This window comes from Pleurodeles waltl, chromosome 10, assembly GCF_031143425.1.
Source record: "Pleurodeles waltl isolate 20211129_DDA chromosome 10, aPleWal1.hap1.20221129, whole genome shotgun sequence".
NCBI lineage: Eukaryota > Metazoa > Chordata > Amphibia > Caudata > Salamandridae > Pleurodeles > Pleurodeles waltl.
In genome coordinates this window covers 288,842,964-288,855,006 of record NC_090449.1, presented here as the reverse complement: position 1 = coordinate 288,855,006, position 12,043 = coordinate 288,842,964, and positions in this window count along the sequence as shown.

The window sequence follows — 12,043 nt, the reverse complement described above, 5'->3', positions numbered from 1 at the left end:
AGTGACGGCGAGGGACAGGGATTGGGAAAGGTAAGTGGGGGCGGGTCTAGGGGGAGGAAATAAAAGGGGTTGGGGGTGGAGGGACCGGCCTCTTTTCCGCGCTTACATCGCGCGTTTTAATTTGGAGTGGCCGGTCCCTGGGGATCCTTCATAGTGGGAGTTTGTGGTGCAGGTAGGCTGGGGTTTAGGGCAGGGAAGCGGTATATGGGAGTTTTGGTGTCCTTTGGTTTTAATACTAGGGGGCCGGGGCACGCTTGCAGCCCGTGCGGCCCCCTTTCACAATTACTGGGGGTGGCCATGCGCTCCTTTCGAGCGCCGCCCCCCCCCCCCCATTTCAGGAACAAGACACGCGTTTGCTGGCCAGCAGGCCTGCATTCGCAGCTCCACCACCGCAGTAGCAAGTGGCTGTTTTGAGCCACTGCGGCCCCCTGGGGGCCCCGACAGCAGGCCCCCTCCCCCTTTTTTCTGGGGGCCCAACATTTTCAATTCATTCAGCGGCGGTCCAGATTGCCTGGCTCCGACCGCGTGGGGGCTCTCAAAAAAAAAAATAATAATAATCAGTAAGTAGACAAGGGTAAGTTTAAATTAGAGCATTATGTTTTCAGGCACAGGCTGGTTAACTATAATTAATAGGTGGGGGGAGATCACACATTAAGGCGTGGGGCCCTCGCCACAGGCTTTCAGGGCCCAATTAAGCGAGTTAGGGCCAAAACAGGCGCCCCCCCCAAAAAAAAATAAAAAAAAAATAAATAAATAAAAATATATATATATTATGAAAAGTAATAGATACAATTTTATACAGGGAGGCTATTGCGCAGGGAAAAATTAACGCGCTCACAGGCCCCCTCCCCTTTGTCCAGGCCCCACGTCAAGACCCTGGGAGGCGGCAGGTTACGCAAAGGCCACGTATCCCTTATCAACACTCCCTCGGTGGGCCGCAGCAAGGGGGCACAGGCAGGCAAGTGTAGGAGGGACCCCCGCCCCGGACATGTCCGTGCCATGCGGCCGGCAGCCGGAGAGGCCAGCAGACAGTACAGGCAACGTAGGAACCATGCCCCAAGACAGAGGAAGGGGCAGATGGGTACGGGTCCCGAGCGGAAGGGGACAGGAAGTCGGGGAGGATAGTGTTTTAGGTAGCAAGATGGGAGCCAGTGGCACATCCGGCCATGTGGCGCGCGGAAGGTCAATGCCAACGCAAGAGGTTGGTAGAAAGAAGGCGATACCAACGGGGCGCAATACGGCCCCGGCACGTTGGTCAGAAGCGCTAGAGGGGTCTTCGGCGGCCTTCTCTACTTCGCAGGATCGGGGACAACACAGAATGGCGGACGCCATGTGGGGCAAGATGACATGTCTAATAAATGCATGAGGATGAGTGGGAGTGTTTGACAAACGGATGTGTGCGAATAGGAAGTGCTAGAACTGGACTATGAATAGGTTTCTGGAAGAATGGGAAAAGGGGGAGATCTGGGAAACAGAGGTACACAGCAGAAGGGGGAGGGGAAGAGGACGCAGGAGCGGCGCAACCCCTCTCTCTGTTTCTATTTTTAGGAGCGGGACAACAGCATGGGTCCACAGGAAAGAAGGCAGGACAAAGCACGGGGCCGAGGGGCCCGGAAAGTTTTCGCGGCTTTCGACCACACGTGGAAGAGGTAAAGGGCAATGGTGGTAGGTTTGGGGGACGGCGAAAAGGGGATGTCATTTCAACTTACAAGTCCGTTGGGGTGGGGGAAGTTTCGACAGTTGACACACTGCTGCGAGCCAGAGCTACAACTGAGGGCGAGGGCGGGGATAAGATAGCAGGAGAGAAGTCAGGCACAGGAGAGTAGGAAGGGGGAGGACACAAGAAGAGGCTACCCTATATGGGTCTGGCTATGCCATTGTGCTCACACGTAGCGGAAAAAGCGAAGGCAAGAATATGGAGACCTGATTATGTAGACGTTTTTAAACTCTTTCATAAGGACATACAAGCCAAAGGAGGGTCTAAGGAAGAAGAGTAGGAGTTGGCCCGTAGGCCGAGGGTGCCAATTAATATGGACGTCAGCGTTTTTAATTTTGCAAGCATTTATTGTGAGAAATACCCTGACATAGGCTATAGCGCTATTTAAATAGTAGCGTGGCCTTTGGGGGGGTGGGGCAGCAAAACGCCAAATGGGTTTGTGCTGGTTGGCAGTAGATGGGGGAGGGTGGTGAGTCAGATGCGGGCTTGGCCACCCTTCTAGGGAATAAACAAGCAGGTGAAGGCTCTGAGTGGGGGTACGCACGAACCAAATGGGGCATGAAAGGAAAAGGGGAGTGCGTAGGGGAATGGAAACGAGATAAGGGTTTGAAGAAGAAGGATGAGCGAGGAGATGTTAATAGGAGGGCGTTATTAAAGTTACGGTTACCTTTGAAAGTTAATGGTTATGTTATTTATGCAATCCTGTCCTAATAAATGACCTTTTACACTAAAACAGCTGTCACTGAATTATTTCCCGATGGAGGGGCCCGCGGGAAGCAAGAGCAACGCTCTAGTCTTCCCGCGGGTCAATTCGGGAAAGGAAGTGACGGCGAGGGACAGGGATTGGGAAAGGTAAGTGGGGGCGGGTCTAGGGGGAGGAAATAAAAGGGGTTGGGGGTGGAGGGACCGGCCTCTTTTCCGCGCTTACATCGCGCGTTTTAATTTGGCCTCCCACCCACCCGGCAATTGGAAGAGCGATTGGAGGGACGGAAGTTAGAGTCGAATAGCAAGGAGGGGAGGGAAATTGTCAGTTAGGGCAGGTTGCAGGGGTGAGCGAGCAGTAGAGGGGGGAGGGTGGTGAGTCAGATGCGGGCTTGGCCACCCTTCTAGGGAATAAACAAGCAGGTGAAGGCTCTGAGTGGGGGTACGCACGAACCAAATGGGGCATGAAAGGAAAAGGGGAGTGCGTAGGGGAATGGAAACGAGATAAGGGTTTGAAGAAGAAGGATGAGCGAGGAGATGTTAATAGGAGGGCGTTATTAAAGTTACGGTTACCTTTGAAAGTTAATGGTTATGTTATTTATGCAATCCTGTCCTAATAAATGACCTTTTACACTAAAACAGCTGTCACTGAATTATTTCCCGAATATGTGTTTTCATTCCGTGGCATGCAAATGTGAATCTATGTATGCAGTCCAGTGAGTACCATATGAACCAAACAAACTGCCTGGTTTGTGGGTTGTTCCGGCAGTTCGAGTTAATATTCTTGGACCTCATTTTGCGAGGAGAAAGCACACAAAATGCATGAACTGTGAAATCCACTTGTTTCTCAACAACCGAATCAGTCCTTGTAGCCCAATTTCAATTTTCAGATGAATTAAAACAAGCTAAGCAATTAGGTCTCACCTTATTAAAGCGGAGTCGGAGCTATTGGCTTTGCTACTGTTTGTTTTCTATGGCATGGCTTATGGCCAGACCATTCAAAGATCCGTGCAGGCAGAAGCGCATGTAGGCGGTGTAAAAAACATCGTTTAAAGATGGCTGTCATGCGTGCGCTTGTACCGACGGCTACCCGGAAATGATTTTCGTTATACCTAGAATTTTTTTTTTTCAAGATGACCACATGTAACATGCACTAAGGCCGTCTTGCAACAATTTTTTTACCTACTATTCCAAGATAATGGATGACCATTTCGAAACTTTAAATTACGAAAAACAATGTATGAGCTTGGATGCCGTGGAACAAGAGAAAAGTATGCTGGTATCAACCTGCTCCTATTACGCCCCCCGTAAAAACTGTTTTTAAAAATCGAAGTGGGGGTGGAAGAGCAACGGACAAGCACGGGCGAGGACGGGCGCTATAAGCAGCAGGAATAAAGAAAGTGGAAGGGGAGAGAGCGAGCAGAGCCATACACTCCCACATTTTGCTGCTATATGTGTGCTGTGGAAGGTTGTAAGTCATCCGGTCCAAATGCTGGTAGAATAAGTATGCGCTGTGAGTCCAGACAAAAACTAGGATATGGAGAAAGCCATCAAATCAGGACACTCGAACTAAGAGAGAAAAAGCTATCCAACAACGAGCAAGAGGCTGACACAAACTGCACTCTGTGTAATGTATTGTAACAATAGGTCTTGTAGTAAAGGCAATTGATGTCTGTAGGTGAGGCCTAAAAAATGTGTTACTTTCATATATTTCGCATTTCTCAAAATGGGTGTGTTCATTCCTAGAAGCTTCATGTGCCAAGCAAAACCGAACAGTTATATCGGCAATGAGTGTGATAATTAAAGCTACCAAAACAGACCTTCACTATTAATCTTAACACCCACAAGGTTTGTTTGCCACACGAGTGGAGTTATTTTGACGATTCCCCTCTGCAGGCAATCCCTCCTGTGTAGAACCATTGGATATTCGTGAGAAGATAATGACATGTTTCAAACAGAGCCTGCTGTTACTACTCAAAAGATTTGTCACTTTTATGGATTCCTGAATCTGACTTTAGATGAGGCCATGGCCTTTACATTTTGCCACAATGCCTCCTTTATTCTAGAACCTTGTTTTGATTAAATTATTTTCAAGTAAATGAAAAGTGGCTTTTTTGAAGGCCTGGTTTTTGAATGCTGAAATACTAATTGGTGAGGAAGTCAAATTCATGTGACAATGGTATAGCATACCTCCCAACATTTAGGGACAGCTTTATGGAGATTTAAAGAAACGAAAATTGCTAATGCTTGATTTCCCCATTACCTTGTATTGATTTGAACGATACTTTAAAAAAAGGAAACTGAAAGAACAGCCCTTGTAGCTTTTGCTTCATAAAATCTAGATTTTCCTGTCTCATTCCGGAGCAATGACCTGTATTGAATTGGATTAACTTGTGAAGATGCTGCCAAAGAACAATTTGGATGTACCAATGCTCTTGGTGCGGTTTCTCTGCCACACTCATCTCTTCCTTTCCTGCCTTCCAAATTACTTCTTATTACCATCTCTGTCCTTCCTACGCCAGATCAACAAACTCGCTTTCTCTCATCTCCATCTTTATCCCTATCTCCCTCTTACTACTACTCCTCCAAATTCCATCTCTACATTGCAATTCATTTTCGCTAGTGGTGTGTAAACGTGCCTCTTTAAAACAACAGCTGAAGAAAGCTTCCACATTAAGATATATATATCGTCAAGCTACATGTATCTAGAGTTAAGAATATAAGCCTATACTTAGATGTATATACATATTATCACAATTATATTTTTGTAGCATGATATGTCAAATTTGATATTCTGGTAGTATACTTGTTGGATTGATTTAGATTCTCATAAAGTTCACTAACACCTAAGGGTTTATTGGTGCTAAGGACACCACTCTTGACAGAACTCATCATGATAACTTGATAAAGCATGCAGACTAACAAAATAAGAGAGTCTTCAAGATTTTCATGCTTTCTAAATGGGAAGTTATTGTCTAAAATGCAGCAACAGTTGGTTTTAAAGCCTGAGATCCAAAAGTCCCAACAATTTCCCAGCAGAGCACTCCTGCTTAACATTGGGCATCTTCAAAAACCTTTGTTCCTTTCTTTGCAATGGGAAGCATATTAACATGCAAGAGGAATATATTTAACATGTATGAGGAAGATTCCTAAAATGGACTATGGATCGAGCTAATGCGTTTAAATTGAATCTTTTGTTCCAACTTTAATGGCAGCCCACTATAGCAGCAAACACCGTAATCAATCCTTGGCAAAATACAGGAAGTCACACCCTACATATGAAGCCTCTTTGGAATAAATAGTAGAGCTTGTCTAAAAGGAACCATATGGTGCAGATGGTGTTGACTTGCAGATTTGTGGAAAACCCTGATCTAGTCCCACATCTCAGGGTTTAACTTCTGAAAGTGGGGCATAAGCATCTACCATATTGATTAGCCAAAGAAAACCATTGCATCATTGATTGTTCTTATCCTGGATCAGGATCTCTGATTTATTGGGACTGAGTTGTAAAAAGGCATGCCCTATTCACTATTGAATGTTTGCTAGTCAGTCCCAGAAGTTGTATTTCCTCAACAGGAGTTTCATCTACTCATTGCTTATAAGAAGAACTAAGTACTTGATACATCCAGCTGTATATTGTTTTAATCCTTATTTAGAGAGCCACAACCATTCATATATTTTGTGCCACACAAATCTATATTTGAGTAGACAACATGTGTCTCGAGTTAAACTCTTTTTCTTAAGGCTTTCAAAGTGATTAGTGGTAATTTGTTTCCATGTCTTTGATGTATTAAAAATGTATTTCTCTAATTGGTTCTCCCAACAACAGCATTGACAGCCATTTTGCTTATTTCATCCATTTCCTCTGAAATGTATTTACTTGCCCCTATGCTGTCTCCCAAAACTAGTTAGGCACACATCCCTCTCTCCAAACAGAAAGAGAGTCATCCTTTACTGCCCAAAAAGGACATAGTAGTTCACAACTAAACAAAAAACAAAAAATCATTTTAAAAAGCAATCTACACAACTTAAATATTTAGGCCTTTAATTTACCCAATTACTTGGGAACTCTATTTCTATTAATATTGATACTTTTCTTCACAAGATGACCTCATTAACTAGTAGATGGCATCCTCTATACTTGCCTTGGTGGGGCTGACTTGATACTATGAAGATTATGTTAGTTACTACTATTCTTTGCACATTGTTTAGTATTACTTTGAATATTCCCCTTAAATCATATACAAAAATGTATTCAATCTTAACCTCTTTCCTTTGGTATAAGTAAAAGACCTGCATGTCCCTAGCAAAGTTAAAGCACCCACAGGCAGAAGGAGGAGTACATTTTCCAGGTTTCTCTAAATATCATAAGGCATTTTTATTGAAAAAATCAGTACATTGGATAACATCTTCATTACCATACACTCCACTTTGGGTTGACTTAAAATGTGTGTTCTTATTGCCCTCTTCTTTTCACAAATACATATCATTCATGCGGAAGTCTTAAAAATGTTCTAATCTGATTTTTTGAAATACTTGTAAATCATTAGACTCCATTACATCTCGCTCCCCCACCGACCTTCGTTCCTTTTGAGACTCTGCCATTTGGCATAATAAATACATACATGTGAAGAATAGACCTATTTACTGGTAAACCTGGAGAACAAGAGGATTTTTCATCTCTTTACAATATCACTAATGACTACCCAGTGTGTACCTAAGATTGATGTTTTGATATGGTACTTGTGGGGTCCTAAAAGATAACAAGCACAAAAGGGAATTAATCATCATGTTGTTTGAAAGTAACTTTGTTCAAGGGTAACATTTTACATTTGTTGGTATTCAATTTATAGCCAGATACAGAAGCATAGGAGATGACTTCTGAGGAAAAAGTAGGAAGAAAAGTAAGTGGTTTTGAAATGAACAATAAAAGATCAGCAGCTAATTTAATACATTGAGTGTTATGTGTGAATCCACGCATGTTTATGTTTTGTTTAATCTTAGGCAGAAATGGTTCTAGTGCTAAGTTAAAAACAAACAGAGAAAGGGGACAGCCTTGTTGAGTCCCTCTGCCAAGAGTGAAATAAGCGGAGGTCAACCCACCGGCACATATGGCGGATTGTGGAAGGCTTTATAAAAGAGAAATTAAGATCTAATTTTAGGGCCAAAACCAAACCAAGTAAGGATATCGAAGAGGAATTTCCAGTTCACGCAATCAAAAACCTTTTTGGCATCAAGGGCAATGGCTGCCATAGGATCAGATGAACCTGTGGACTTGGAAATTATATTAAAGAATAGACAAGTGTTATCCGACAAGTATCTACCTCTTACAAAGCCCAACTGTTCTTTTCCTAGGAATTCAGGATGGAAGGGTTCTCATTAATAAGATAATGCTTTGGATAAAATCTTATAGTCTAAGTTGACAAGGGAAATAGGTCTGTAATCCCTGTAATAATGTAAATTCTTCCCCTCTTTGGGGACAAGACATATAAGCGCATCAAGGAAAGAGTCAGAAGAGCTGGAAGAACTGGTAAATTAATGGATAAGGGAATGTAATTTTGGAAGAAGTAGTTTGGAAAAATAGGAATAGAATTCAGCCGTAAAACCATCTGGTCCAGGAGAGAAACGCAAGATGAAGGTCTGATTGTGCAGTGTCAATTTTTAGGGAAAGAAAATCTATTTTGGAACAATCTGTTTTTTTGACAGAGGCTACTTATTGTAAAATGACTGAATCTGAAGGTTCATGCTCTGCTAAGTATAAATTAGTATAGAAATCTTTAAATGGATTTGAAATATCTGAATTCTTGTGCAATGACACGTCAGTGTCATCAATTATGGAATCTATATGTAGTTTGTTGTATTTGATTTTAAGATAGTTTGGCAATAATTTCCTAGATTTGTTTTGACCCCCTACAATTTGGCACTAGATTTGAGAGGATAAAAGGATGCATTATCTGTGGATATCTTATTGAAGTGAAGTTTAGCATTAATGAGTTGCTGTAGTGATTGCTGCGTATGGGAGGAATAATATAAATGTTCAAGGCATTTTAGTTCCTTAACAATTTGCTAGTACTGTATCTGGGAAGTTTTCCTTTTCTTAGATGCACCATTAATGACAAAATCCTGGGTTGAGACCTTAAAGGTGCTAAGCGTTTTCTCCTCTTGTCAGGATTTGAAAACAGTTTACTCTGAGATCGATAGGAACTTTGGACACAATAATGAGTGCCGTTTACCGTATACAATCATTCTAACCTCAGTCACCACAACAACAAATTTAAACACCATGACCAATGTGGCCACGAAAACAAAACTCCAATCTTCGAACATTTTCAAAGTTTTATTATGACCACAAAGCCAAAGTAACGTAAATTGTACTCAAAATTAAAATATACAAATAAAGAACAACCATAGGCTACCAAATCTATGAAATAAGTTTACTCTAGTCAATGTCAATACAATTAAGCATTCCAAAAGGATTATACATACCAGAAAAGAAACAATTTACGTAACAGAAACAGATTTCAAATAATTTGTTGAGGACATTATCAAGAAAATTTTTCACAGCAATATATCAAATTAGATGGACAAGGTGTGGGACAACCTACTACTATTGCAGATTAGGACAAACACTGGGAGAGAGGCTAACACATGCGGGCAAAAGCAAAAAGAAAAAAATACAAACATAATTTGAAAAAGGCATCTATCCCAGACTAAGTTAGTCTAACTATAAAAATAGGCAGGTGTCAACATACTAACTCATAAAAAGAGGACAAGAAGGACAATTAACATTGCAATTGAATATACCTCTCCTGGGATCAGCATGCAATTCAGGTTCGTAGACAAACAGTGATTCGTTGGCAAAGTCCATGAGATGCACCGTCAGGAGAAAAGTGCAGAACATGGGCTGCACATGGAAACAGAAAAAGGAGCAAGGGGATAAGTTAACAGTTCAAGAACAAAGTAGGAATAGCACTAGATGAGACTCAAGAAAGGACTGACTGAAACTTTGATTGTTCATCACTAAGATACACAAAATAATTCAGACGGTCAATTCGATAAGTCCACATTACCCAAAAAGGACAATATCCAAAGAAAATTAAAACACAAGATTAATTTTAAACAATATTGAAGATTCCCGGTCTGGGTGAAGTCATCTCTCCTCCCGTGCGACACCAGCAATAACTAGCAACTCTGTATATTATTTGATACATTCCAACATCTTCCCCTGGCTCACAACAGTTCCAATGTGTTAGACCTGACAGCCTTAGGGTAGTCACCCCTAACTTTTTGCCTGCCTCCCTCCACTTTTTGGACACTGTTTTTGCTGGCTTTTAGACTCTGCGCACTTTACCCCTGCTAACCAGTGCTAAAGTGCATATGCTCTCTCCCTTTAAACATGGTAACCTTGGATCATACCTGATTGGACTATTTAATCTACTTATAAGTCCCTATTAATGTGCACTATATGTGCCCAGGGCCTGTAGATTAAATGCTACTAGTGGGCCTGCAGCACTGGTTGTGCCACCCACTTAAGTAGCCCCTTTACCTTGTCTCAGGCCTGCCATTGCAAGGCCTGTGTGTGCAGTTTCACTGTCACCTCGACTTGGCAGTTAAAAGTACTTGCCAAGCCTAAACCTCCCCTTTCTCTACATATAAGTCATCTCTAATGTGTGCCCTAGGTAACCCCTAGAGCAAGGTGCGGTGTGGGTGAAAGGCAGGACATGTACCTGTGTAGTTTACATGTCCTGGTAGTGTAAAACTCCTAAATTCATTCTTACACTACTGTGAGGCCTGCTCCCTTCATAGGCTAACATTGGGGCTGCCCTCATACAGTATTGAAGTGGTAGCTGCTGATCTGAAAGGAGTAGGAAGGTCATATTTAGTATGGCCAGAATGGTAATACAAAATCCTGCTGACTGGTGAAGTTGGATTTAATATTACTATTCTAGAAATGCCACTTTTAGAAAGTGAGCTTTTCTTTGCAGTTAAATCTTTCTGTGCCTTACAATCCATGTCTGGCTGGGTTTAGTTGACAGCTCCTTGTGCATTCACTCAGACACACCCCAAACACAGGGTACTCAGCCTCACTTGCATACATCTGCATTTTGAATGGGTCTTCCTGGGCTGGGAGGGTGGACGGCCTGCTCTCACACAAAGGACTGCCACACCCCCTACTGGGACCCTGGCAGACAGGATTGAACTTAAAGGGGTCCTGGTGCACTTTTTAGCCACTCTTTGAAGTCTCCCCCACTTCAAAGGCACATTTGGGTATAAAACAGGGCCTCTGCCCTACCTCATCAGACACTTGCTAGAGAAGAAACCTGAACCAGAACCTGCATCCTGCCAAGAAGAACTGCCTCGCTGCATAAAGGACTCAGCTGACTGCTTTCTACAAAGGACTGCTGCCTTGCTGTTGCCCTGCTGCCTTGCTGAACTCTTGCCTTGCTGCTGAAGTGCTCTCCAAGGGCTTGGATAGAGCTTGCCTCTTGTTCCCTCAAGTCTCAGGACCGAAAAGACTTCTCTTTTTCATTTGGATGCCTTGTGTGCCGAAAAATTTGACGCACAGCTTGCTCCGCGGTGAAAAATTCCCCGCACGCTGATCCGGAAAGACGCCGCTCAACGCGACGCCTGCGGTGCGACCGGAACTTCGATGCACGGCCTCGCCTGGACAACGCCGCCCGACTTCAGAAATGAAATCGACACGACGCCTGCTGTGAGGGAGAAGATTCCACGCACAGCACACCGGAACGACGCGCAGCCGGAAAACAAGCCTAGGATTCCACGCACAGACCCCGGGACATCTGGTAATCCCGCAAACCACAGAAGGAGACTGTCCGCACACCGGAAAACGACGCACGACTCCCCCACGTGAAAAAATAACAACGCAAGTCCGTGTGTGAAGGGGCGAAACCGACGCACAAACCATTTTTCCACGTATCTCCTCCTCTGCGGCCCTTTGCAGAGATTTTCCACTTTAAACCAGGTACTTTGTGCTTGAAAGAGACTTTGGCGATCATTCTGACCCTGGCGGTAAAAACCGCCAGGGCCGTGGTCCGCGGGAGCACCGCCAACAGGCTGGCGGTGCTCCTTTGGTCATTCTGACCGCAGCGGTACAGCCGCGGCCAGAAACGGAAAGTCGCCGGTGTACCGCCGGCTTTCCGCTGCCCAGGGGAATCCTCCATGGCGGCGCAGCTTGCTGCGCCGCCATGGGGATTCCGACCCCCATACCGGCATCCTGTTCCTGGCGGTTTCGGCCGCCAGGAACAGGATGGCGGTATGGGGTGTTGTGGGGCCCCTGGGGGCCCCTGGAGTGCCCATGCCAATGGCATGGGCACTCCAGGGGCCCCCGTAAGAGGACCCCACTTAGAATTTCAGGCGGGTGCTACTGCACCCGTCGCACCCCTTCCACTCAGCCGGCTCCATTCGGAGCCGGCTTCCTTGTGGAAGGGTGTTTCCCTCTGGGCTGGTGGGCGGCCTTTTGGCGGTCGCCCGCCAGCCCAGTGGGAAACCCAGAATGACCGCCGCGGTCTTTTGACCCCGGTACGGTCTTCTGGCAGTTCCCGCTTGGCGGGCGGCTACCGCCGCCCGCCAAGCTTGGAATCACCCCCTTTGTTTGCTTTTTAA